At 43.5% G+C, this 21,955-nt stretch overlaps 1 long non-coding RNA gene across 1 annotated transcript; it reads right to left on the bottom strand.

Annotated features, from left to right (window-relative positions):
* Positions 1–284: 284 nt before the first annotated feature.
* Positions 285–5,465, bottom strand: LOC109200683 (uncharacterized). The gene is made up of 3 exons (XR_002060837.2): positions 5,077–5,465; positions 843–981; positions 285–613 (listed from the first exon to the last, which is right to left on the bottom strand). It is a non-coding gene; the product is annotated as an uncharacterized LOC109200683 (long non-coding RNA).
* Between the last annotated feature and the right edge of the window lie 16,490 nt (positions 5,466–21,955).

The following is a 21,955-nucleotide window of genomic DNA, read 5'->3' as shown; positions in this document are numbered from 1 at the left end:
GTCAGGATGGTTTATATTTGAGCTTTTTGTTTACAGAGAACAAGTTTTCTTCATTTTTTCAAAGGATTACAAAAGTCTGTGAATCCCCAAATTGTTCAGTTTGTCTTTTTGCTCCCCATCAGGTCACTTTCACCATGTGACAAAAACAACTCCCCACTGTACACACTCAGGCCACCAACAACTTTCTAAATCCTCAATAAAAAGCTGACAGGCTGCAATGATGCTCCAAATAACTTATTATAAAAGAAATACACAGAAAATATTATGAAAATTGGTTTATTTTATATCTCCTAGTTTTAAATGAAGAGATAAAAACATGTATAAAACATCACAAACTGCAATATTGTATAAATGCTTACATCCTGCTGATGCAATGGAGACATCTTCCAGTGACAGTGTTCATCCGTGTGTGTGTGAGAAGGTTCCTAAACCCAGTGACACAGAAATGATGTCCACAACTCCCTCTGTGCAGGCGGGGTCAGGTCCCTCCTCACGTTGGGTGAAGAGGGGTGGTGCTGGGGCTGGTCAGATATAAAGTGCTGAGAGTGGATCTTTGGTCCTCTGTGCAGCTCTGTCCACTCTCAGCTGTTCCAGGATTGCTAAAGACACTGCCCTGCAAAGCAATAACACAAGAAAGTTGTCATTTTAACACACAACAGATTTTCATTGTTGGTAGTTGCAGTATGTTGTTAAAACGCAATTTTAAATCCAACATACACACATGAAAACTATAAATAAACTTAAACCTACAGTGCTGCTGACATCGAACCATGACTTATACCAACTACTGGAAGAATTTAGTCTTCAAGACAGTTTGTAGTCAATGTGAGGTGATAGCTTACATAGTTGGAAAACAGCTCCACTCTCCAGTTTGTCCTTTGGTCATCCATCCTTCTCATCAGGTCGGGGTAAGGCTGTCGTCTGGGTGGGGTGTTGAGTGTCTGAAGTGCTGAATGCTGGGAGAGGACAAGTGTAAAGCACCTGAATTGAAAGACAAAAAAAGAAAAATACGAATTCACAGATCACTGATTTGTTAAATTTAATTTTCTTCCGTATGTGTTTTTACATCTACTAAAGATAGCTTTTAGAAGCACAAACAGAGCCGAGAGGTGAACACATTCAGAAAAACAATGAAACGGTCTCCTTCTGCTCACAGAACGGACATTTGTCAAAGTCAAAGTCAAAGTCAATTTTATTTGTCAATTTCTTCAAATGTACTTGCCATACAAAGGAATTGAAATTACGTTTCACACTGTCCCATGCGTAAACATTGACAACAATAAAGTGCAGATGCACAACAAAAACAGTCCTAACAATAAGGTAATATAAAATAAAAAAGTGCAGGTAGACTTAAGGCATTATATTTAGGTAACATACAGGATATAACAAGACAAGACCGAACATATGATAAAGTGTTCCAACAGTGTCCCCTGGAAAGTAGTATACTAGTCTACTTGAGGTAGTCCCAGGTTGTGGTTGGTAAGGGTTTTTGTTTTAATGCAGCATAAGACTGTAGCAGCAGTAGTAGTAATATAAATAATATAAATAGTGCTAAAAAAATACTAAAAATATATAGCAGCAGGTGTGTGCAATTGCAATGCAGAGGTAGTTGTTTCCAGTCAGGAGTGTTTTCCAGTTCTTGGTTCAGAGTGTTTCCTTGTTGGGGAGTGTGCGTGGGTGGGGGGGGGTGGGGGAGGGTAGAGTCCAGTCTGTCTTCCTATACTCCTGCCAGTCTGGTGGTTCTGTCACACAGTGGAAAATTGTGTTTTCATATTTTGTTTTGAATCAGACTGTGTATTGCTACATAGTGATTTTATTTGCATGTTTTATTGCTATAGTGCTCTTGCATGATTGTTTATTGATATTTTTATTGCATGATTTTATCCCCATATTTATACTGTTTCGTGTCGCTGTATAGTATTCTTTTTTTATTCCACTGTGGATTGGACAGATAATCGCGTGCACCTGTGAGGTGGAGGCGTGCCCCCGAGGTGACCTATTGGCCGCCAAACGGACTTAAGGGAGATGGTGAGCGCAAAGACGGGAGAAGAGACACACGGAAAGCGAAGAGCAGGAAACCGAACGTGTGCAGACGAGCGCATGTATAGAAGGACCGGCCTGCCTGTGCGGTGTCACGAGACTTCCGGCGATCGGCCAGCATAACCCGGCGATTCAGTTCTGACGGACAGAATAGCAACAGTGGGAGGCGACGCGTGAAATCCACAGTAGGGCAGAGGGGACGCCTCTGCCTGCATCCGTGAGTATCGCTTTCCCACTGTTGGGCGCTAGGCGTGGTTTTGCCGGGGAAGGGTAACAGTGGCTGTGCCGACTACGTTGCTGGCCCGTGTTTGTTGTTTTAGGGCCGGGCTACGAGGGAAGCCGTGTGCGGGTGCGGAGAGTGGCTGGACTGCACGGTCACGCGCCGCCAGGTGGGGATAGGAGCCTCCTCCCTGGCCTTCTGCTGGCGAGATTTTCCCATCCCGGAAGAGGAGCTCCCCTTCTGTCTCTTTCAGCTAAGGAACATTTGCCCGAGTGTGTGTGGTTGGACACTGGGAATAGAGGACTCTGGGGGGGACGTTTTATCGTATAAAAAGGACATTCATTTAGCTTTGATTTTTTTAATTGTATTTTAATCTCTGCCGGCAGGGCTTTTTAGCGGGTTGGGAACATTTATTTTTATTGTATAGTGGGGATTTTAACTTCTACTTGTGATTCTGGCTGTTCTTCTAAAAAAATAAATGGTGTGTTTAAAGCCGGCCCAGTGTCCGTACTCCGAGCGCTGATTCACTCTCTCCCCTTATGCTTGTATGTATATAGACGTGGTGGCGAAGATTTAGGTCACCAGTTTAGCGGCTACAGTTCTGCTGGCTGGGAGCCGGGAGGGGAGAGAGTTCAGCAGTCTCACAGCCTGGTGGATGAAGCTGTTGGTGAGCCTGGTGGTGCGGGAGCGGAGACTTCTGTATCTCTTTCCAGAGGGCAGGAGGCTAAGCAGACAGTGCGCGGGGTGGGTTGCATCGTTGACAATTGTGATGGCTTTGCGGGTGAGGCGGGTGGTGTAGATGTCTTGCAGGGAGGGGAGTGGTACACCAACTATCCTCTCAGCTGTTCTCACAATGCGTTGTAGAGCTTTCCTGTTATAGTCAGTGCAGCTACCACCCCACACAGTGATGCAGCTGGAAAGGATGCTTTCAATGGTTCCTCTGTAGAATGTGGTCAGGATGGGTGGTGGAGCACTTGCCCGCTTGAGTTTGCGCAGGAAATAGAGGCGCTGTTGTGCTTTCTTGGCCAGTGATGCTGTGTTGGTGGTCCAGGAGAGGTCCTCACTGATGTGCACCCCCAGGAACTTGGTGCTGCTCACCCTCTCCACTGCTGCGCCGTCGATGGTCAATGGGGGGTGACAGGTGTGGCCTCTCTGGAAGTTGACAATAACCTCCTTGGTCTTGCTAACATTTAGCAGGAGGTTGTTGTCTCTGCACCACGTGGTCAGGAGCTCAACCTCTTTCCTGTAGTGGGTCTCATCGCCCTTGGTGATGAGCCCCACCAGCGTTGTATCGTCCGCAAACTTCACAAGGTGGTTGGAGTTGTAGGTTGGTGTGCAGTCATGTGTCAGCAGGGTGAAGAGCAGAGGACTGAGCACACAGCCTTGTGGAGCCCCCGTGCTCAGGGTGATGCTGTTTGAGACCTTGTTGCCCACACGCACCGCTTGAGGCCTCTGGCTGAGGAAATCCAGCAGCCAGTTGCAGAGGGAGGTGCTGAGGCCCATTTGTCTTCCACAGCAGCGTTAATAACAGAAACAAAAGAGTTTACAGCAACAATGCCATGAAGAATTCTCCACTGCAAGTCTGCATGTTTTTTTGTGAGGGGAGGTTTGTAAAGGGATCTCCATGCTGGTTTGATGTCAGGTGCCAAGGAGAGATGGGTCCTCCACACCGTGTCATTGCATCCATTCAGCTTGTCTTGATTGAGAGTTTTTACCAGCAGCCTATACAAAGTTTTTCCAGAGGCCCCTTCCAGGGACACCCCCGCAACATCCACATTTATTTTCAGTACACTGGTAATGTCACGGTACAGAACCTGAATCACTGCTACAAAACCTGGGCTGAAGCCAAAAGCAGTTAAAGTGTGCCACAAATATTGGCGTTCAACCCGGTCAGAAGCTTTTTCGTGGTCTAGAGAAATGAGACCAACATCTATGCCCAAAGAGCTAGAGAGGTCCAAAACATCTCTAATCAAAGTGACATTATCACTTATCAGCCTGCCGGGCACGCAATACATTTGGTCTCCATGAACGACAAAAGCCAGCACGTCTCGAAGTCTGGTGGCCAGGACTAAGCAAAAGAAAGTCTGTACAGAACAACGAGACTGGTCTCCAGTTCTTCAAATTGCGTAGAGCTCCCTTCTTTGGCAGCAGATGGGCACGGAGTCACTTTAATTAAAGGTCAGAAAATAGAGCAAGTACAATCATATAAATATCTTGGGACCATAATCAATGAAAAACTGAACTTTGATCAGAATTGCAAATCAGTTTGTAAAAAGGGTCACCAGCACCTTTATTGCCTTAGGAAACTTGCTCATTTCCACATTGACCAAAGAATTTTAACTTTGTTTTATCGTTCTTTTATTGAGTCTGTTTTATCCTTTTGTTTGGTGGCATGGTTTGGTCAGACCTCTGTCACAGAGAAAAGCTCTCTAAATCGGATAGTGAGATGGTCCAGTCGTCTGATAGGTGAGCCACAGTCTTGTTTAGCCTCCCTGTACTCTAAGCAGGTAAGGAGGATGGCTTTATCAATCCTTAAAAATGGTTCCCATCCTCTAAGGGGTGAATTTCAGCTTCTTTCCTCAGGACAGAGGTTTCTATTTCAAAGATGCAGGACAAAGCGTTATAAAAATAGCTTTGTCCCTGTTGCTATCACTGAATTAAATAAGAACTGTTTTTGTTTTTCATTCGAAATATTAAATTACTATATATGTGCTACAGTGAGGTTTATTAGGTATGTGTGTTTTTGAAGGGATGCCAAATGCTATCATTTTTCTGTAAAGCAAATTTACCTTGCCTATGGGTATAAATAAAGTTACCTTGACCTTGAGAGTGATGATCGCCCTTCTACAGCTCAGAGGCAGCAAGCCTCTCTGCAGACTATCTGTGACAACCTCCAGCAAATCCTCACCCATCACAGACCAAAAGGCTTTGTAGAACTCAACAGGAAGACCATCCATGTCAGGAGTTCTACCATTCTGAAAACTCATCAGAGCAGTATGAAGTTCATGCAAAGTTGGCTGAACCTCCAGTTTTCGATTGGCTGGAGCCGCCACCTGAGGGAGTCCCTTGAAGAAGCTATTGCACAAACTGGGATTTTCTGAGAAATCACTCTTAAAAAGGTCCTTATAAAAGCTGACAATCATATGACCCCCTATGAGCAAGCACTTTGGCGACAGTGGGAAGGAAAAACTCCCTTTTAACAGGAAGAAACCTCCGGCAGAACCAGGCTCAGGGAGGGGCGGCCATCTGCTGCGACCGGTTGGGGTGAGAGAAGGAAAACAGGATAAAGACATGCTGTGGAAGAGAGACAGAGATTAATAACAGATATGATTCAATGCAGAGAGGTCTATTAACACATAGAGAGTGAAAAAGGTGACTGAAAGGAAAAACTCTATGCATCATGGGAATCCCCCCGGCAGCCTACGTCTATTGCAGCATAACTAAGGCCCTAACTATATGCTTTACCAAAAAGGAAAGTTTTAAGACTAATCTTAAGTTAGGATTAGTGTCTGTCTCCTGAATCCAAACTGGAAGCTGGTTCCACAGAAGAGGGGCCTGAAAACTGAAGGCTCTGCCTCCAGTTTTACTTTTAAATAATCTAAGAATAGAATATTATGGTCAACAGTATCGAACACATGGTCAACACTAGCAGGACAAGCACAGAGATGAGTCCACTGTCAGAGCCCATAAGAAGATCATTTGTAAATTTCACTAAAGCTGTTTATGTGCTGTGATGGGCTCTGAAACCTGACTGCAACTCTTCAAATAAGCCATTCCTCTGCAGATGATCTGTTACCTGTTTGACAACTACTCTTTCGAAAATGTTTGATATGAAAGGAAGGGTGGAGATTGGCCTATAATTAGAAGAGACAGCTGGGACTAGGGATGGCTTTTTAAGTAAAGGTTTAACTACAGCCACCTTGAAGGCCTGTGGTACATAGCCAATTATTAGAGATAGGTTGATCATATTTAAGATCGAAGAATTAATTAATGGCAGGACTTCTTTGAGCAGTCTTGTGAAGAAGTTCATGAAGTCATTACTAGTTAACGTTAAAGGGATGGTTGGCTCAGTAGAGTTCTGACTGTTTGTCAGCCTGGCTACAGTGCTGAAGAGAAACCTGGGGTTGTTCTTATTTTCTTCAATCAGTGACGAATAGTAAGATGTTCTGGCTTTGCGGAGGGCTTTCTTATAAAGCAGCAAACTATTTCTCCAGGCTAAATGATGATCCTCTACATTTGTGACACGCCATTTCCTCTCCAGCTTACGAGTTATCTGCTTTAGGCTACATGTTTGAGAATTATACCACGGAGTCAGGTACTTCTGATTTGAGGCCTTAGTTTTCACAGGAGCTACATTATCCAGAGTCGTACGTAGTGAGGAGGAAAAATTATTAACAAGATAATCGACCTCTGTTGGAGTAGCGTTCAGATAGCTGCTCTGCTCTGTGTTGGTACAGGGCATTGAAGATGATAACAGTGGGTGGATTATATTCTTAAACTTAGTTACAGCGCTTTCAGAAAGACATCTACTGTGATAAAGTCTACTCTCCACTGCTGTGTAATCAATTATTGTAAATGTAAATGTTATCAGGAAATGATCAGACAGCAGAGGGTTTTCAGGAAACACTGTTAAATGTTCAGTTTCTATGCCATATGTTAAAACAAGATCTAGAGTGTGATTAAAGTGGTGGGTGGGTTCTTTTACATTTTGAGAGAAGCCAATTGAGTCTAATAACAGATTAAATGCCATGTTGAGGCTGTCATTTTTAGCATCTACATGGATGTTAAAATCACCCACAATAATTATTTTATCTGAGCTGAGCACTAAATCAGATAAAAAGTCTGAGAAATCAGAGAGAAACTCTGTGTAAGGCCCAGGTGGACGATAGATAATAACAAGTAAGACTGGTTTCTGAGTTTTACAGCTGGGGTGGACGAGGCTAAGTGATAGGTTTATAGCATAAACCTATTTGCTGGAACGTTCAGGACAATTTGCTACACAGCAGAAACAAGACACAAGTAGGCAAAGTTCTTTGTAGTACTCATGCATGAGGGAGACCTGCCTGGAGCCAAGTGTCGTTCCACCCACTTGACCTCCGTCAGACTCTCAGCCAGGTTCCCCCATAGCACTCCTTTTATTGTGGTTACTTGAATATGCATAGGGTCATTAACATATGATGTATACATGTGGACAAAGAATACCTTGTCTGTGTGTGTGTGGGGTCAAGATATGACCCCATGAAGACTCCCCAAAGCTGGTGCCAGGAGTCTAGCGGTCCATCTAAACAAAAGGCACTTAGACTAAAACAGATATACGTGTGTTTGCTATACCATATATCAGCAAGAGAAGATACGACCTCTCCTAGGAGGTGTGTGATCTATGCCAGAACACTCTGAAGAGGAGTGAACGCACTCCCCTCTTCATGCTACACAGAGTTGTTACAGACCTCCTGAGATGAGACATTCTTTCAATATGCCATCAACTATATACTTCTAAACACAAATGATTACATGTTTCTTAATACAAATGACAATAATAAAATATAAACCCAACATCTCCACCCTGTATTGTCATTTTATAAGGCTATATGGCGTATATATATCTCTTCAGCTCTACACCACTTGTCACCATTTTCAGTGCAGGCTTCATTCATACACACACATTAGCCTTAGCATCCATGTCACTCTGCTGCAACAGTATGTAGTTGGTAAAAGTGTTAGCAATCATTTTATTCACCATCGATCTTACACATGGCAAAATGCAACCTGTAAACAAGCAAAACAATGCCACCAATGTAAGAATGGGAGTCAAAAACTTTAAGAACATATTCCACCATGGTCCAGATGTCAACCAGGCTATCCAGCCTTGGGACGCATCTCCTCCTGATGTGTGGTCTGCCACATATTTCTGCAGAGCAGTTAAGTTCTGCAGTGCTTCATAGATGTCTCCTCCAGTCGTGTATCCATCCGGGATGAATGTACAACAGGTTTCTCCAATCAGCTTACACACTCCTCCTTGTGATGCTGTTATCAAGTCCAGGGTCAGCCTGTTCTGCAGAACCATCGTTCTGATGGCCTTTTGCTCCTCTGCTAAGGCTGTTCCCAGCTTCTTAGTGAGATTAATGTGTCGCAGTAGGGCATACCGGTTGATCTCCACGTGATCCCGCACCTCTGCAACTCCGATGTTTGGGATCAGACTTTGGAAGAACTTAGCTCCTCCACCCCAAATGCGGAATTCCCGCGGCACTCCAGTGTCTACTGTTACTCCAAAAGAGTTTGGTGAGGCTATATCCACCTCACGCTTCCGTCGGTTGCTAGGGTGATGTTCAACTCTGTCCATGAAGAAGACATGATCCGATAACTTCACCAAGGCACACAATCCTCCCCATCCCTCAGGGAGCGATAGATAGGCTTTATGTCCACACAGGAAATACCAATCAGCCAACACTCTTGTTCCTTTACTGCTCGGCACTGTCTGTGCACAGTCTGTCCACTTCTGGCTCTTTACTTTTACTGGTATTCTGTAAGCCAGGTTGACCTTGCATTCGGTCCTCCTCAATGTCAAGTTCTCAGCACACTTCGCACTGGTCAAACATTTCATACATCTGCTCTCATTCTCTGGAGGGCAGTAGGTGTATATGTATCTACATAAGTGAAGCGGCAGCTCCCCCACTGACAGTGTTCCATTGTTCATCACACACACTGGTAGTTGAGCTGTGTCTAGCTTGTTCAGCAATATTATGTCTGGCAGCGGGTCTGACACTTGAGGCCAGGCCAATAAGTCAGTTTGCCCAGAACAATTCACGTTCAGAAGTGGCGACTTACTCCAGGTGATGTTCAGAGGTGTACTGTAGTTGGCCTTAGACCAGAGGACTCTGTAGCCTGGATGAGTTGCTAAACCTAACAGACACCAACTTCTGTCCTCTGTCATGCTGTACGGCCACAATCCAGATGTATATGCGGACAACGGCATATGAGCACACACATAGCAGTCCGTCCTATTGTTCAAGTGAGCAGTTGTATTCATAAACTGCCACCAAAAGTTTGTAGAATAGCCATGAGGGTATTGGGTGTGGTTTCCTCGGACATACAGGGTCTCCACTGCTGACCATGACGACATCAAAGCCATTACACCCAGCAGGGTGGACAACACTTTTCCAGCCATTCTGATGAGTACCTGTGGCTCAGTTGGTTTCTTCACCGGATTGAGACGAGGGGCCCTGGAGGCTTTCCCTCCCCTTTGTACCCGGTCTTCCTGCCACTTACTCCGAGCTGGCCTGGATGTGTGTCACCTTTTTGCAGTGGCTTTGGTGTATCCAGGTGGGTCGTTCTGCGATTTTCACAGCTGTTGGTGTTGTCAGCAGAGCCTGGTACGGTCCGTCCCACCGTGGCTTCGACCAGCACTTCCTCTTTATGACCTTTATCAGCACCCAGTCTCCTGGCTTCAGACGTTCTTCCTGTACAGAAACAGAATCATCTGGCAGATTATTTGCACTCATGACTTCTTTGCTTTTCAGCATTTTAATCATCCAGTCTGCTAGTGTGTTTTCTTCTTCTGCTTTATCGATATCATTACAAAACACTGGAACTCTAAATGGCCTGCCATATATTATTTCAAAAGGCGTTAGACCATTATCAGTCGGCGTAATTCTCATATACATTTTCACCAGCTCAATGCAGTCTACCCATGTTCTGCCTGTTTCCTCCATTGTTTTCCTGAGTCTCAGCTTTACTGTGCCATTAGTCCTTTCAACCAGCCCTGCACTTTGTGGGTGGTATGAGCAGTGGTTTTTCAGTGTTATCCCCAGATGTTGTGACATTTTCTCAATTACTTCATTCACAAAATGAGGACCATTGTCACTGTAAATAGTCTGGGGGATCCCATGCTCTGGGATCACATTTTTGCATATTGCCTTAGCCACTGAAATAGCATCTGCTCTCTTAGTGGGGACAATTTCAACCCACTTTGAGAACGGGCACACAATTACCAGGCAGTACCTGTAGGTGTTACAGTTAGACAACTCAATGAAATCCATATGGATTACTTCAAATGGGTAGCTGGGTCTGGGAAACCTTCCTCTTCTAGGTCTGAGGTTCCCCTGAGCGTTATGTTTACAACATATTAAACATGCTTTACAAAAATGTTTTGAATAAGCATTGAATCCCAGTGTGAAAAACTGCTGCTCGACTGCTGCCACCATCCCGGCTGTGGAGACATGGCAGAGCCCATGGCTCAAAATTGCAGCAGTCCTATATAAGTTTTTAGGCAATATAGGTTTATCACAAAGATAGTAGACATCACCTCTCAGGCTTGCTCCTTTAGTGAGCCATAGTTGCTTCTCAGCTGGAGGTGAGTGTGACTGCATGTCTGCTAACACATCATGTGTAATGGGCATAGTTTGCTCCTGAGACGCCAGAATATGAACCCCATGTGTTCCCAGGGCCGCTTCCTTTGCGATTTTATCTGCAAAGGCATTGCCCAGTACAATGGGGTCAGTGCCACGTGTGTGTGCTGCACATTTACAAACCGCAACTTTACTGGGCAGTAAGACTGCTTTCAACAGGTCCTGTAAAAGTGTTGCGTGCTCCACAGGTTTCCCTGTTGATGTTGTCATGCCTCGTCTTGACCACTGAGCGGCAAAGAAGTGAAGTGTAGCATAGGCATATTGACTGTCTGTATAAATAGTCACTGCCTGCCCCTCAGCTGCTTTGCAGGCTTCCGTAAGAGCCACTATCTCAGCAGCTTGGGCAGACATGGAATGCGATAACTGCCCAGCACGGATGACCTGCACATCATCCACAACAGCAAAGCCTGTTTTAGTCTTTCCCTCTGCTGTTTTAAAACTTGAACCATCAACAAACCAAACCTTGCCCTCCGTGAGTGGTATGTCTGTTAAATCACCTCTAGGTTTACACTGTGTTTCCACATGCTCACGACACACATGTGGTGTACCCTCTTCCTCTGTGGGTAACAGTGTAGAGGGATTCAAAGTTGTACACCGCTTAATAGTTATGTGTGGCTGGGAGAGCAACAGTGACATTAAAGATAAGTGTCTTGCCGGTGACAAGAATGTCATTTTAGTCTGCAGCAATAAAACATCCACCTCATGTGGAACTAGCAGGGTCAAAGGGTGAAACAAGACAATTTCACCAGAACACTTTACGGCTTCAGCAGCTGCACACACAGATCGCACACAGTGAGGTAAGGCACAAGCCACTAAATCCAGCCTCTTAGAATAATAAGCTACTGGCTTCATTCTACCTCCACACTTTTGTGCTAACATGGACGTCATAAAATGCCCTTTACAGTCAACAGTTTGAACAAAAGGCTTGTCATAATCAGGAAGTCCTAGAACTGATGCTCCTGTCAGCATCTGTTTCAGCATGCACAGAGCTTGCTCCCCCTCAGGGGTCCAACTCAAACTTTCTGACATAGCCAAAGGTTTACTGTACATCATATCTAGTAATGGCTGCGCAACTTCAGCGTAATGGGGCATCCATGATCGACAGAAATTTAGCAAACCTAGGAATTGCATCATGTGTTTCTTTGTCACTGGCCTAGGTGCTGCCAAAATAGCTGTTTTCCTCTCTGGATGTATGCTTTTCCCTGCAGCACTAAGCAGATGTCCTAAAAATTTCACTTCTGTCTTTACCCACTGTAGCTTTGAAAGTGAGGCCTTGTTACCTGTCTCAGCTAAGTGAGTTAGCAATGCCAATGATATGTCTCTACAATTCTCCTCTGAATTGGAGGCAATTAAAATGTCATCGACATACACCAACATCTGTGAATGTGATGGAATTACAAAATCAGACAGACAATTTGTAATATTCTGTGTGAAAATTGTAGGACTGTCACAAAAACCTTGCGGCAATCTGGTGTATGTGTATTTTTTGCCTTGATACGTAAAACCAAACCAGCCCTGTGAATTCTCATGCACTGGTATGGAAAAGAAAGCATTACTTAAATCTACCACAGTGAAGTGTGTCTTATCTGGCTTAAGCTGATTTAACAAGGTGTGGGGGTCAGGGACGCATGGAGCTATACTCTCCACTGCCTGATTTACAGCCCTTAAGTCTTGAATCATGCGCCACGACTGTGAATCAGCCTTTCTAACTGGGAAGATGGGTGTGTTACATACTGCCTGTGGAGCTTCAACTAATATCCCTGCTTTAATCATATCCTCTATTACTGGTTTAATGCCTTCCACTGCATCAGGCTTCAAGGGATATTGTTTCACTCTTGGCCTAAAAGACGTTTTGGGCTTTATTATTACTGGACTCGCTGTGGACATTAACCCCACATCAGTCTTCCCAGTAGACCAGAGCTTCTCTGGGACCTGTTTAAGCTCCGGGTGATCTCTGACATCTACAACATATCATTCTACTGTGTCATTCTCACCCCCCTCTAAGTGTGTTTGTGGTGTAGTATGTGTAACCCATCCCAGCTTTTTACGAAAGATGCTGTGCTGCATGTCTGTCTCCCAACCCCCTCCAGCTTGCTGCCACATTCCAACACTCTCCCCCTGTCTCACCAAAGATGCTAAGTCTGACCACTCAGCTGTGCCACTCTTTGTCAGTGAAATATGTGGTGTCTGCCCTGTAAAAAGTTGTTGTGCAGCTTCAGAAAGGATCACACTACATCCAGCCATGGTTTCACCATCAGTATATATTGCTTTTATGGTGATTCTCTGTGGCCCTAATTTCAGCACTTTATCTGTGTAGGCCTCATCAGGCCCAGGCGTAGTCTTAAATCTCAGTGTGACATGCAAGTCTTCTGGCGCCTGTGTGTTGTGGCTGGTTGTCAACATTTCCTCAGCTGCCGCTAACAGTTTACAGTTTATTTGATCAGGTCTGGAGGCCGACAGGTCAAGTGTCCAGCAATAATGCAAATCCCCACTGTCCTGATGAACCATTGTCTCAGCAGTTTCTCCTTTCCCTGCAGCTATCATCCCAATGGATGTTGGAATTATTGAAATTCCAAGTTTCATCATCATATCTCTTCCCAAGAGGTTCACCGGACAAGTTGGGCACATTACAACTGAACCCTGAGCTGCCTCTCCTGTGGTAGGATCTCTAATCCACACAGGTTTAGAGATTCTATGCTGATTTAACTGACCATTTGCAGACTTCACATAAATTGTGCCACTTGAAGGGTCAACTCCTGACACATGATCTTTTAAAACAGTTTTATCTGCACCTGAATCACACAGAAATTGAATGGTTTTACCCTGCACGGTTAACGTGCGAACTGGTTTTACTTCTTTCCCTGACAGATTTAACAATACTTCAGTTAAATCTAGAGTCTGAGACACAGGCTGTTGTAAATTCTGGCAAACTAAGGGATCATTTATACATGTATGTGTGTTAGCAGTGTCAACAGGTGCTAGTCATTTATTATAATAAGGGTTTCTTGCATCAGGACGTTTATACTCTTCAGGTTTGTTCTCAGGGCACTCTCTTGCAAAGTGGCCCCTCTCCCCGCATTGGTAACATTTCTCATCTCTTCTACGGTTATCCTGGGGTCGCCATGCGCCTCGACCTCTCCTACTCCTGCCTCTATTTTTCTCTCTTCCAGCCTGTCCCTGAAACAAAATTTCATCTGCTAAAAAGGCAGCGGCCTCAGAGCTTTGTGACTTCTTTTTTTTATTTTTAATAACTTCCTGCGCATGGCGGGCCCAATTCATGCATTCAACGGACCCGTCAGTGTTCTGATTAACATTTTGTTTTCTGATGAAATCAGCAATGCGTGGATGGAAGCCATTCATCAAAGCATGTTTTAACTGCTGCTGATATGGGCTGGCCTTCTCCGCACTCTCTTCAAGGCCACTATGCACTTTGAAAACTTCCTCTAATCTCGCCCTGAATTCATGAACATCCTCTCCTTCTTTCTGCACACATTGGGCAATTTTGTTGTAATCTGCAGAAGCTTTAAAGGTAGTTCTAAGACGCTCATAGACCCCATCAACTTGGCCTCTTAAATTTTCATGGCCATAGGGTAGGACGGTATTACCATCCCTCCCTGTGTAGGTGCCTCGCACCCGAGCCCAGTTATATGTGAGACACTTCCTAAAAGTGGCTTCTATTTCCTGACCGTTTAAGCGGTATGAGGAGCAGAGTTGCTTATGTCGGGCGATAAATTCATCAACATTAGTCAACGGGTCTCCTAAACCTTTACATGCTTCTGCACATTCAGATTCAGTCCATGGCCTGTAAACACAAATAACACGGCTTCGGTCACCTTCAACACCAAAATGGGGATTCGCGACCTCCACCATAGGAAAGGTATCTAGGACAGGGTAGACAGGCATACCAGCTGCACTCGCCTCATCCCTTTTGGTTTTGGCTCTAGTGTTATAAGGGCTTAAATATTGTGCTGCGGCTTCCCCAAACTCCTGTCGCACCCTATCCTCCTCCTCTCTCTCTCTCTTTTCCTGCTCCTGCTTTTCTTCCTCCTCTCTGGCCTCTCTCTCCCTCTCTAATGCTGCTCTACGCTGTTGGTCTCTTAACGTCAGCACCACTGAAGTAGACTGCACCGTCTCATCTTCAGGTTTCACAGTTAATGCCTGCAAAGCTGCTCTCTTTGCGTTCACTGCCACCTGTCTTTTCTGCGCCTGCTCTAACCACAGTTTAGCGGACGCCAGTTGTAACTCTCGCTCTTGTTTCAATTTCCCTTTTGCACAAGCTGCCTTTACTGTCAACTGGTCTATTAACATCTGACATTGTCCTACAACCAATTTACCTTCAAAATCATATTTCTTGCGCCAATGTCCTAAATACTTTGTGCTTCCAGGAGCGAATTTCATCATAAACTTCTCGTCACCCTCTGACGCACTCTTAGTTGCTTGGGAACCCATAGCTGTCACAGACCACGTGTTCCGCTCTGCACCCACTCACACATACACATCCACCCAACAGCACAAAATAGGCCTACTCCGGACTCACACCGGACCACTCAGGACACCAACCCAGTCCTGGGACCTTAACCCAGTTCTGGGACACTAACCCAGTCGCGCGACAAAGCCCAATGAAGGGACGCTCGGGACACAAACCCAGGGCGATTTCTCGGGACACACACCCAATATCGGGACACAAACCCAAATCTGCGGTTATAGAGTCACTCCCCAACTTACTTGGTGTTGCTTATTGCGTGTAGCATCAGTCCCGAATCCCGTCAATCACCATCCATCGAGGAGAAAAACAGACGGCTAATCCACCGGCCCGATGACGAATTCGCACGCCTCGGGGCTTTGCTGCAGGACCTCTATAAATCCTGGCTGACGTCAGTCTTTCGGCGTGTCTCTTTTCCCCTCGGTGAATGTAGATTCCAAGGATCCGGCTCAAGAAGGACCAATTAATGATAGGTTTATAGCATAAACCTATTCGCTGGAACGTTCAGGACAATTTGCTACACAGCAGAAACAAGACACAAGTAGGCAAAGTTCTTTGTAGTACTCATGCATGAGGGAGACCTGCCTGGAGCCAAGTGTCGTTCCACCCACTTGACCTCCGTCAGACTCTCAGCCAGGTTCCCCCATAGCACTCCTTTTATTGTGGTTACTTGAATATGCATAGGGTCATTAACATATGATGTATACATGTGGACAAAGAATACCTTGTCTGTGTGTGTGTGGGGTCAAGATATGACCCCATGAAGACTCCCCAAAGCTGGTGCCAGGAGTCTAGCGGTCCATCTAAACAAAAGGCACTTAGACTAAAACAGATATACGTGTGTTTGCTATACCATATATCAGCAAGAGAAGATACGACCTCTCCTAGGAGGTGTGTGATCTATGCCAGAACACTCTGAAGAGGAGTGAACGCACTCCCCTCTTCATGCTACACAGAGTTGTTACAGACCTCCTGAGATGAGACATTCTTTCAATATGCCATCAACTATATACTTCTAAACACAAATGATTACATGTTTCTTAATACAAATGACAATAATAAAATATAAACCCAACACTAAGCATCAGGCTTTCAAATGAATTAAAAGTCTGTCTTGGTCTTTCGTTGATTAATAGGCTGGTGTGAAAAATTGCTGCCACACCGCCCCCTCGGCCTGTGCTTCTAGAATTCTGGTAGTTAGAATGACTCGGGGGTGTTGATTCATTTAAACTAACATACTCATCCTGCTGCAACCAGGTTTCTGTAAGGCAGAGTAAATCGATTTGTTGATCAATTATTAAGTCATGTACTAACAGAGACTTGGAGGAGAGAGACCTAATATTTAATAATCCACATTTCACTGTTTTACTCTTTGGTTCAGATGTGGATACTGTATTGTTCTTTCTTTGTGATTTTTTATGTTTAAATTGTTTATTGCTGGTTTTTAGTTTGTTTTTTGTCTTTTTGGGAGCTGACACAGTCTCAATGGAGATGGGTTTTTGGGGGGGGGGTAGCAGGAGGAGAGAAGCTGCAGAGAGGCATGTAAGACTGCAACTCTGCTTCCTGGTCCCAACTCTGGATAGTCATATTTTGGGGGGTTTAATAAATTGGTCCATATTTCTAGAAATGAGAGCTGCTCCATCCAAAGTGGGATGGATGCCGTCTCTCCTAACAAGACCAGGTTTCCTCCAGAAGGTTTGCCAATTATCTATGATAAATTTAGAAGATTCATTTGTTCATTTTGTTTGAACTCAAAATAAATATCAGCCCAGACTCAAGAACACTAGTTTCTAGTTTAATAAATCAAAATTAGACTGAGCAAATCAGAACATTAGTCGATTACAAGCTTTTTACAGTGGATGGGTTTGTGTATCCCAATGATCCAAACTGGTCCTGGCTGATGGACCAGACAAAGAGGGATTCAAGAAAGCCCTGTGTGTCATGGTGCTGGATCGGTTACCCAGTGTTTTGAGTTTTGTTCTGATTTGATGTTTGATTTCTTCAATGTTATCTATATTAGTGTTTAGGTTTTGTTCTCAGCGTTTCTAGGTTTTAGGTTTTCTTCCTGTGCCTCCTCTGTTGAGTGTCTAGTTATCCCTGTCCATGTGTTCTCTCTGTGCTCTGTTTCATGTCCCTGAGTCTGTGTATGTAAATTCAGTCTGTGGATTTCCTGTTTTACTTTGAAGGTCTATGTCTCTTGTCTCGTCATGTTAATTAGGATCAGCTGTGCCTCCTTCCTGTTTGCCTTGTTTCCCTCCATGTGTATATATAGTGTGTAAAGGCTGGTGGTTTTTTTGGAGTTGTCTGGCATCAGGTGAGGGGCTCCTAGCTCCAAGACCCTGATCCGATCGGCTTCCCTTGCAAGTTAAAATGGATCGCTGTTTGTCTTGCTTTGTTCACGGTGATAAGTCTCTGAACCAGCGGGGCCTGTAAGCGCAGACCTAACAGCTCCCCATCCTGCATTTTTGCCTTTATTTTTACCATTGTTACTTTGCCTGCATTTTGGGTCCTTTATTCACAAACACCACACAGCTTGCCCCACAAACCGTGACACTGTAAAGAAAAAAGCAAGGGACAGGTTCACCCTCCCTGATGCAGAATTACTGGGAACTGACCCTTAAGCTTGTGGAGGGAACATCCATCCCCATGGCCCTCTGCATATATGTTGCAATTTTCCCCCATGGCCAAGAGGGTTATTTCCCTGCACTTTTACATTGGCACTGACAGTGACACCTGAAGCAGTGTGATTAGGAGTAATAAGTAGGCACTTTTTGTTCTCCTCCAGGGTTTTGCAATCATCACATAACTAAAAAATATAAGTAAAAGTAAAACTATGTGCAAAAGGGTTTAATATAGCAGATAATTGTACATTTATGTCACAATTGTTTTCCATTGTTTTAGTGTGATAACAAAAGTTCTTAAGTACAGAGCTTTGTAAGCTTTTGTCCATTAGACCTCTCTGCATCGAATCATATCTGTTATTAATCTCTGTCTCTCTTCCACAGCATGTCTTTATCCTGTTTTCCTTCTTCACCCCAACCGGTCGCAGCAGATGGCCGCCCCTCCCTGAGCCTGGTTCTGCCGGAGGTTTCTTCCTGTTAAAAGGGAGTTTTTCCTTCCCACTGTCGCCAAAGTGCTTGCTCATAGGGGGTCATATGATTGTTGGGCTTTTCTCTGTATTTATTATTGTGCTATCTACTGTACAATATAAAGCGCCTTGAGGCGACTTTTGTTGTGATTTGGCGCTATATAAATAAAATTGAATTGAAAAATTGAATTGAATCAGAAAAGTTCTTAAAGCACAATATGAATAAAAAAAGTCTCTGCAATTGAGCACTGTAGGCACCTGGAGACATTCTGATCTTGCATCTGTTTTGAGGTTGTAGACTGTGGACTGGCAGAACTGTTACTCCTGTAAAGGAAGTCTTGATTGACACATTTCAAAAAGGTCCATGAGTATTATGCAGAAGGCAAAGCAGAGCTCAAATTTAAAATTGATCGCAGCAAAAATGTGCAGAGAGGCCAATGTATATTTTTATTGCAGCTTTGTTATTGAACTCTCTTCTTTTCAGCACTAATATCCACCCAAAGCTCTTGGTTGACTTCTTATCTGATAAACAGATCGTATCTTACCAAGCTTGTCTTTTTCAGATTTTTATGTTTTACTTTTTAAGCTCTTCAGAGTTCTTACTATTGTCAGCTATGGCCTATGACAGATACGTGTCTATTTGTAAACCCCTGCAATATCCAGCCATCATGACAACAACTACTGTCAGTTTACTGCTGTGTTTTGCTTGGCTGGTACCTGCTTGTTATGTTGTAGTGCCAATTGCACTAAATATTAATAGCAAACTGTGTAGCTTTACTTTGAAAGGAAATTTTTGTAGTAATTCACTAAACAAGCTTCTCTGTGTGACTTCAAACGAATTATCGATATACGGTGTAATTGTTCTGTTGAATCTCGGACTTTTGCCTATGCTTTTTATACTTTTCACATACACAAAGATAATCATAATTGCTTTTCAGAGTTGTGGAGATGTCAGAAGAAAAGCTGTTCAGACCTGTTTACCTCACCTGCTAGTTTTTACCTATTACCTATGATGTTGTCATTGTTAAACTGGAATCTGATTTTCCCAAAACTCCACGTTTTGTAATGACACTCCAAATAATAACTTATAATCCTCTCTGCAATCCAATCATATATGGACTGAAAATGAAAGAAATTTCTAAACACCTTAAAAGGTTGCTCAGACGCATGAAATAATGTAGTGTTATTATACATTTATTTACTAATTTATTAGTAATTTATTTATTGTGCAACACACTGGTAAAAGAAGCAGGTTTATGGTGCATTATAAGGCATAATGTTTTCTGCAGTCATTGATCAAGAGAGTAAAAAAGGCAACTGGAACATCCTGTAAAAGGAACCATCATAGTAAAAGTTAGTCTGCATACAAGTTTTGGTGGTTTATTGGTGGTTAACATTTGCACACTCTTGGTTTTCCTGGCCAGAAATGACCTATCATTAGAAATGAATGTGGAATAGACGAGTTAGTATAAATAACTGAGTTCACGTACATGCCCTTTTGTCAGATGGACACACACACGCACACGTAAGCATGCATGCACGTATCCACATACATGCACACACCTTTTTCTGTACAAGAGAAGACTATAGCATATACTTTCAAACAGTATATGCCAAGCAAGCATTCTAAATATAGGACAAGTTATGCCTGGAACATTTAGGACTATACTTGGAAACCTGCAGATGATAAAGAACCAAACAAAGTTTTTGGTTCTGGAGATGATGGGAGGTCTCATTGACATAAGATATCATGAGCTTTGTCAGAAGCTCAAAAATAAATCACCTCCCTGCCCCACACTCAGGGAGGGGCAGCCATCTGCTACAGCTGGTTGAGAGTGAGGAGAAAGAGAAAATAGAAAATACCAGAGCATAGAAAGACATAGCAAAACACACACAAAGACAAATGTTAATGGGATGCAGTAGTGGTATATGAAAACACTGGGTATGAAAGAAGTGGAGAAGAGATGCTTGGTGCATCATTGGAAGTGCTCCAGGAGGTGTAGCCTAAGAGACATAACTAAAGGATTAATCAGATATTGATATAACAATGAAAAGAAAAATAAATGCTTAATAGTAACAGTGATCATAAATCGTGAATGCGGTTTAATGGAATATATTCCTGAACTAATCTGAAGACCACAAGTTTGGAGATCTTAGGTCATTAACTCTGCAGAAAGTTGGCAACCTCTGCACACTATGCACGTCAGCATCCGTTTACCCCACTCTGTGATTTTACGTGGCCTATCACTTGTTGTAATACCACTAACAGTTGACAGTAAAATATTTAGTTGTGAGGAAATTTCCGATTGAACTTAAACATAACAAAGCTGTCCACCACAGCCCATACTCTTTGTCACAACACTTTATGTATGGTGGCCCAGAGAGGTCAGATGGACTACAACTTAAGAAAACACCGGCAAATAGAAAAAAAAAATGCTACAAAGAGGACACAACTGAAGTTGAATAAAATGAAAAAGTAGAAAAAAAAAACATTTCTCAAAACACAGCAGACTATTTTCTGGGGATACAATAATGTTAACAATGTTCCGTTTGCCTGTACATTATATCCACAACATGTAGTGGTTTCAGAATCAGAATCAGAAATATTTTATTAATCCCTAAGGAAATTATGTGGGTTACGGTTGCTCCAAGACGGTAACAGTAATAGACTAAACTATTTAAACAATACAATAAGTTACAGATTATACAAATTTAAGAAATGGCACTAATATATACAAATCATTCAATTATAAATATCAAAAATTAACAATAAATATAAAAAGGATTTAACTATTGCAGTGTTTACAGTGTATTAGATGGAGGAGTTGTACAGGGGGATGGCCACAAGCAGGAATGATTTCTTGTGTTGTTCATTGGTGCTTTTTGGTAATCTCAGTCGCTCACTGAACGTGCTCCTGTGAGTAGCCAGCACGTCCTGGAATGGGTGGGAGGTATTATCCAGCATTGTCTTTATCTTGGTCAACATCCGCCTTTCAGACACCACCCTAAGGGAGTCCAGTTCCATCCCCACAACATAACTGGCCTTGCGGATCAGTTTATTTAATCTGTTGGCATCTGCGACCCTCAACCTTCTGCACCAGCATGCAACAGCATAGAGGATAGCACTGGCCACAATCGACTCATAAAAAATTCTGAGCATTGTCCGACAGATGTTGAAGGACCTCAATCGCCTCAGAAAATATAGACGACTCTGGCCTTTCCTTCAAAGTGCAGAGGTGTTTTTAACCCGTCCATTTTATTGTCTATGTGTACTCCAAGATATTTATAGTCCTCCGCAGTTCCCTTGGTTTAGCTTTGCTTCTGCTCAACATGTTGTAGTAGCAGTTTATGAGGTGCCGTAAGGGACATTATTACTGAAATGCTCTCACACACACTACTGAAATTTTATCTCTCACACACACTACTGAAACGCTCTCAAGCACACTAATGAAAACCAAGATTTCAATTGAACAGGAAGGCATTTTAGCTGCACAGGAAGGTGAGGAAAAACGAATAACACATTAATGCACAGCTAACACCGCGGTGACATCTACAACAGTCTGTTAGAGGTATAATTGAAAAATCTTTTGCCTTCATCAGTGACTATCCAAACATTGTTGTAGGGTAGCAGCCTATTGCAACAAGTCGGGGCATCCTGGATATGCTAGCCGCCCGTATAATCTGGAAAGACTGTGTCTGACAGTACCTCATCTACAATG

The sequence above is a fragment of the Oreochromis niloticus genome, unplaced genomic scaffold (genome assembly GCF_001858045.2).
Source record: "Oreochromis niloticus isolate F11D_XX unplaced genomic scaffold, O_niloticus_UMD_NMBU tig00008203_pilon, whole genome shotgun sequence".
NCBI classification, from domain to species: domain Eukaryota; kingdom Metazoa; phylum Chordata; class Actinopteri; order Cichliformes; family Cichlidae; genus Oreochromis; species Oreochromis niloticus.
This window is presented reverse-complemented; position numbering and strand designations above follow the sequence as displayed.